Genomic DNA, 5,798 nt, shown 5'->3' with positions numbered 1-5,798 from the left:
TGCCCCATCCCTGGCAACATTCAAGGTCAGGTTGGACGGGGCTCTGAGCAACCTGATCTAGTTGAAGATGTCCCTGCCCACGGCAGGGGGGTTGGACTAGATGGCCTTCAGAGGTCCCTTCCAACCCAAACTATTCTATGATTCTATATATTCTTTGTTCATGTATGTTCTTGAATACAAAGATCCGAACTCTTGTGGTGTCATAATGAGAGAGATTTGCACTGGTTTATTTTATTCACCAGCTTCCTTCCCCCTCTGCAAATGCATGCAGAAACCCAGAGGAGCAGTGTTGGCATACTGAGTGCACAAAGATTATTCTCTGCCTGGGTTTTAATGAGACTGATGGCTTGACTGCAGACTTAGCTGAACTGGGAAAAAGCATTGATTTGCTTTTCATTTATTTTGAAAGTCTCCCTCTTTCTTCAAGCCCTTGAAACACTTTTGCTCAGTGCTGCTCAGTGTTCATGTTGTTCTGAAGGGATTCAGTTCTATTGTCTGTGGAAGCATTCAGGATGCTGTCAAGGTATGGCCTTAGAGCAGTGTCAGTCTGGGCGATAGTAGTTGTCTTTATTCAGAGGGGTCAAACTGTATGAGAACCAAGTGCAACAATCTCTGTAGGCCTGTGTACATCTACACATGTGAAAGCTATCTCCAGGGGAATGCTGTAAAGATGTGTGTAAGTGTTCATATGATCAAGGAAGTTAATGCCTTTGTTTATGCCTTTTGGGGGGGGGGGGAATAATTTCTTCACCTTTATATTTTATTTCCAGTAGAGCAGAATATAACAAATTTCCATATGTATGTGGTATTTTTCAATTATGATGCAACTCCTAAGAAAACACAGTACTGATATAACAGTATGGGACAAGTAATGTCAAATTGTAATTGCTGAAAAATAAAACTGTTCCTGACTCTTCACCGAACAAATGTCCTTTAGTGTCTGCTTAAACTTTCAGTTTTGCTGATCAGAGGTTATTTGTATGTAAGAAATCTATGATCTTTGCATAAGGTCATTATCGAATAAAATAAATATTGTAAAAATATTTAAAAGATAAATTATGTAAAAAATATTGTAAAGAGTACTACTTTTGCCCATGGAAAAAGCCTGAAGACTCGGATATATTGTCTGTTAAATTACTTTTAAAGAAATCCTCCCTTCCCAAATAAGTTTTGTCCCACTGCAGTCGTGTGGGTTTTCCCCTTCTTTAAGTGAAGTAGGCTTCTCTAGGTATCAGTCTGCCTCCCTCTGGCTGACCTGCCCACCTGTAATCCATTCCCCCCCTCCCAGGATTAGGTAACTGGACAGAATTGCCAGAGATGCAGTAAAACTTTGGACCATTCAAAGAGTGAGGTAAGCAAGGAACCAGCAGTTTCTTTCTGTTAATTTGATTTCTGGGGCTGACGTTCACCCAGCGTAGGATGAAGAACTGCCTTTGCTCAGGGCCCGAGCCAAGATGGACTGGCCCTGGCTGGAGTGCCCCTTTAAGGTGTAAGTGCTGGCCCCCCATTTCATGTGTTTTGCACCAATCTAGGCTCCAGGTCTGCTGTGTTAAAGCATCTTTTGGAGTTTGAGGGTTGGTGCATCTGGCAGCGTAGACAGAGCTAACAGACCCAGAGGCTGTTAGATACATCCCAAACCATGTATCACATTAGTCAGAAGTTCTTTCTTTATTCAAATATACTTTCAAACCATCTGCTTTCAACACACAGAGAAATGCTCTGAGTTATCGATTGTCTTTTTTTCACAAGGCTGTTTCTATTGCTGCCATATTCAGAAACAAATGGGCTGTCTGTAGTATAACTTAGTCATCATTGATACATTCAATACCAGACATGCAGGTAAGGTTTTTTGAAAGTGCTTAAGAAAGCTGCCAGTCAAGTTCTACTGATGCACAGGGAAGTTGGGTGAATTATTTCTGGGTGCTTATGAAAAGCCCACTTATGGGTATTAGAAAACTGATTTATGTTCATAAAACTCCACTCTTTGCAGACACAATGTGGCTTGAAAGAGCATCTTAATGGAGTCTAGCTAGAATCTAAAATTAATATTTCTTTCTCTTAAAGAGAACTTTTGCTTTCTAAAAGGCACAAAAATAGTGCCTAGAATAAGGAAGTAAGAGATTCTGTCTGATAAGGTCATGCAAGCCTTCATCCACTAGAATTACCACGTGATACCACTCATTTTCTTTACTTTGCACTTTACACTGTGCTTTCTTTTGATATGAACAAACTGATACACGATTTCCAGCCTATAATTAAGCACCTGATTGAAACTTAGAGGTACGCAATTTTGTGTATGAATTTACATACAGGTTCTTGTATTAATGGTGGAAACTTACATAGGGTTGCTCCAAGGACAGCTAGGTGAGTTCACCTCTCAGATCTCCTGTGATCCACCAGAACAAGGGTCTTCCTCTGCAGAAGATGGCAGGTAACTATGTGTTTTGTATTCACATGTGGAGGTGTATGTAGGACTGGTTAAAATGAGGGATAGTAAAGGAAATGTGACTGATGCTTTGAACCGTATTGTGCACTGAAATACATGGAGGCATTTATACTACTCCTTGTGGATTATGTATCGTCCCTATTTACCAGCTGCACACAGAGCACACACTTTCTCTTTATTCCTACTTCGACTTTGCTAGGCATAGTAAATTGGTATGTCTTAGATTCTTCCACCTCTTTACTAGTGCTCTTTACTTGCCAGATACATACATCTTGAAATTATGATTATGATTGCTTTTTACAAATTCTTGTCCTCAGAAGGATTCAGATTGATTTCAACACACATGTAGTGTACATTCATCTACACTGTGTGAAGCTGGGAGAGAAGATGAACATGTGTACGGAATCCATAGCGATTCATAAGGTCCTGATTGAGAACTAAGAGGTTGGAATCATTCATTATATGAGCCTGAAGCAAAAATAAATTGTTTAAGGTTATAACCATTCAGAAAAAATCTTTTCACGCAGTATTTCCTTTTCCAGGTGAAATGAAACTTGCCACAAAATGAATTGTACGGAATAAGTTAAAAAAAAAGAGTAAAGTTTTCTGAGCCTAGTGTAGCACTTTGTTCCCTTGGCAGTTTCTTATGTTAAATCCCACACATGCAATTCCCACAGTGGTAACAGGACACAGGGATTTAACTTCCTTTTTCTTTTTTCAACAGATAAAGCTCCTTATCATAGAGAGGTATAGAGAGTCCTTCAAAAGGGCTAATACAGGCTTATTGAATATCAGCAAACATTGTAATGCAGTGATGTCTTTCCAAAAATTACTTATAGCTACATTTCCATTCTCTTTAGACTCCACAGAGGCACAGGCATTAGATTTCAAGCTGAGATTTCTATTTTTAGGAAGGCAGTAAGTTTCATTAGCAGTTTCTCCAGGCTGGCTGTAATTCTGTCTGAGCTGAATGGAACTGAAAGAATGAAGTCATCTCATTCATTAGTTTCTTTAGATGTGCATCATTTAAAATGGCACTGGTTTGCTGGGCTTTATTCAGCTTGACTGTAGCTTGCACTCAATCTAGTTGTAATGAGAAGACAATAATCAATGTCATGTTTCAAAGTAAAGGCAGCATTCACCCATTGCATTCTTTAGCAGAAGTGGCTTGCTAAATCCTACAGTTAAATAATTGTAAGTCAGTTCTCAATGATTTAAGAGATTCATGTAAATCATAAATAAATTTTAAAAAGTTTTTTTTTGTCAGTTTCAAGGACTTTTGGGTTACATACAGACCACATACTTCAAACCCTTTCTCTGTAGCTATGTGAGCTTTGCAATCCCTTTAAAAATGGTAAAATTAATCTGAAACTCTCCCATGTTCACTTGACATCAGGAACATAAAATACTTGCTAAGTCTCCAGGATGTCAAATTTAAAATTTAAAAAAAATATATCACTCTGTACCTAATAATGATGTGTGCATTTATTATATGCGTATTTATTCCTTAGATTCAGCAAAGGTAGTATTCCGAATGTTAGTGAATTTGATGTGTTTGTTAGGAAATATTGTGGTATGCTATGGCAATTTTAAGTTGACTGCTGTCAATAGTTATTGGCATTTCCACTTGTTCTAGTATTAAAAGATTGGATAAACAGGAATTTATTTCTTATGTGCTTCCCTATTTTGAGTGGTGTCACATCACCCTTTCTTCAAGACCAATTAAAGGTGACACACCACTATTAGGAATTCTTGTATGCTTGTACTTAACAGAACACTTCTTACTGGAATAGAAGAGGTCTTTTTTAATCACCGTGATCATATCTGGTTCACACTCTCCTGTAAAAATTGATAATCACTTAGAGTTGGGAATTTCATTCCCATCTCGTTGTAATAAAATTATCCTGTGACAGCTGGCTTTAGATGGCAAGCTGAGTTATATTTCAATTTAGAAGCTAAATATATAGTCCAGTTATCAACCTGAAAATCTTGGAGTTCATCTCTGTCAGTGCTGTTTGTGTCACCCTGAGGAAGTTTTTGCATTTTTCTGCACTTTGGTTTCCCATGTATAGAAAGAGATTGTTATTCTTCTACCTCATGGTGCACAAATACATCCCGGGTTATAATCCTTACTCATAATAACAGTCCTGGTTTATCTGATAGCGGTAATATAGGTCTGAATGATTCTGCTGCCATCCAACTGAGCATAATTTTTCTCACTATTCTCACTTTGATCAAAGTAGAAAAAAATATGGTAACTTGTATAAATCCAACAGCTCTGACATCCAGTAAAGAGAGGTGTTCCTTGTTTAATATATATTTTAGTATTAAACATTTGAAACTTGATTTTTATCTTACATCAAGCTCTTACAATTCATACTTATGAAGTATTCAACAAAATTAATGAAACAGGGGATTGCCAAAAGCTGCTAGGTGACTCATTAAGATGTATATCCTTTCGCTTTCAAAATTCTTAGTTAGGAACATAATTGAAAGTCCTGAAACATGAGAACATATTTCATGAGAACAGCTGTACTGGGTCAGATGGATTTTGTCTCTGATAATGGCAATATTATGTGCCTGGGAGGGATATATAGCAATATATACTTTTTAGGTATATATATTTTTGAGAATTTATTGACTGATATTTTTGGATGTAGAGTTGACTATCTAAGTATTCAATAATCCCAAGTGGATTTTTTCATTCTGACTAATTAAATGTACCAAATTACCAAATGCCAATTATATAACCTTCAGAATATCTTGAAGACATTTAAAAGTATTAATGAATTAATCTTCATAAGGTACAGAAACATGAATGTTATTTTAAAAATGGAGAAAAAAGTGAAGAAAAGTGACTCATGTCCTGTCATGCAGAAGTTTGGTAGAAAATAGATTATTCTGTTGTATTGATATGGGAGAGAACACTGTCAGTAGAACACCCCTGGAAATGATCTGGTAATTAGAAGAAAAATAGTCAGAACTTATCATGGATCTTTGAACTTTACCATTATTAGTGTTGTGTTTTCTTAAATAGTTCTTACCTCATTAAAACGCCATTCTCCTGTTGCTGATTTTTACGCTGGTTTCATAGAATCATAGAATAGTTTGGGTTGGAAGGGACCTTTAAAGGTCATCTAGTCCAACCCCCCTGCAATGAGCAGGGACATCTTCAACTAGATCAGGTTGCTCAGAGCCCCCTCCAACCTGACCTTGAATGTTGCCAGGGATGGGGCACCTACCTTTCTCTGGGCAACCTCTTCCAGTGTTTCACCACCCTCAGCATAAAAAATTTCTTCCTTAGATCTGATCTGAATCTACCTTCTTTTAGTTTAAAACCATTACCCCTTGT

The 5,798-nt window shown here is 37.4% G+C and overlaps 1 protein-coding gene across 1 annotated transcript in view; it reads left to right on the top strand.

Moving 5' to 3' along the window:
* TINAG (tubulointerstitial nephritis antigen) overlaps positions 1-4,451 on the top strand; it is a 67,658-nt gene extending 63,207 nt beyond the window's left edge. Inside the window, exon 12 of the transcript XR_658010.2 lies at positions 4,442-4,451. The gene's annotated coding sequence lies outside the window, so the exon portion shown is untranslated. The remainder of the gene's footprint in view (positions 1-4,441) is intronic.
* The last annotated feature ends 1,347 nt before the right edge of the window (positions 4,452-5,798 follow it).

Source organism: Aptenodytes forsteri, unplaced genomic scaffold (assembly GCF_000699145.1).
Source record: "Aptenodytes forsteri isolate BGI_AS27 unplaced genomic scaffold, ASM69914v1 Scaffold100, whole genome shotgun sequence".
In the NCBI taxonomy this organism is placed as follows: Eukaryota; Metazoa; Chordata; class Aves; order Sphenisciformes; family Spheniscidae; genus Aptenodytes; species Aptenodytes forsteri.
This window is presented reverse-complemented; position numbering and strand designations above follow the sequence as displayed.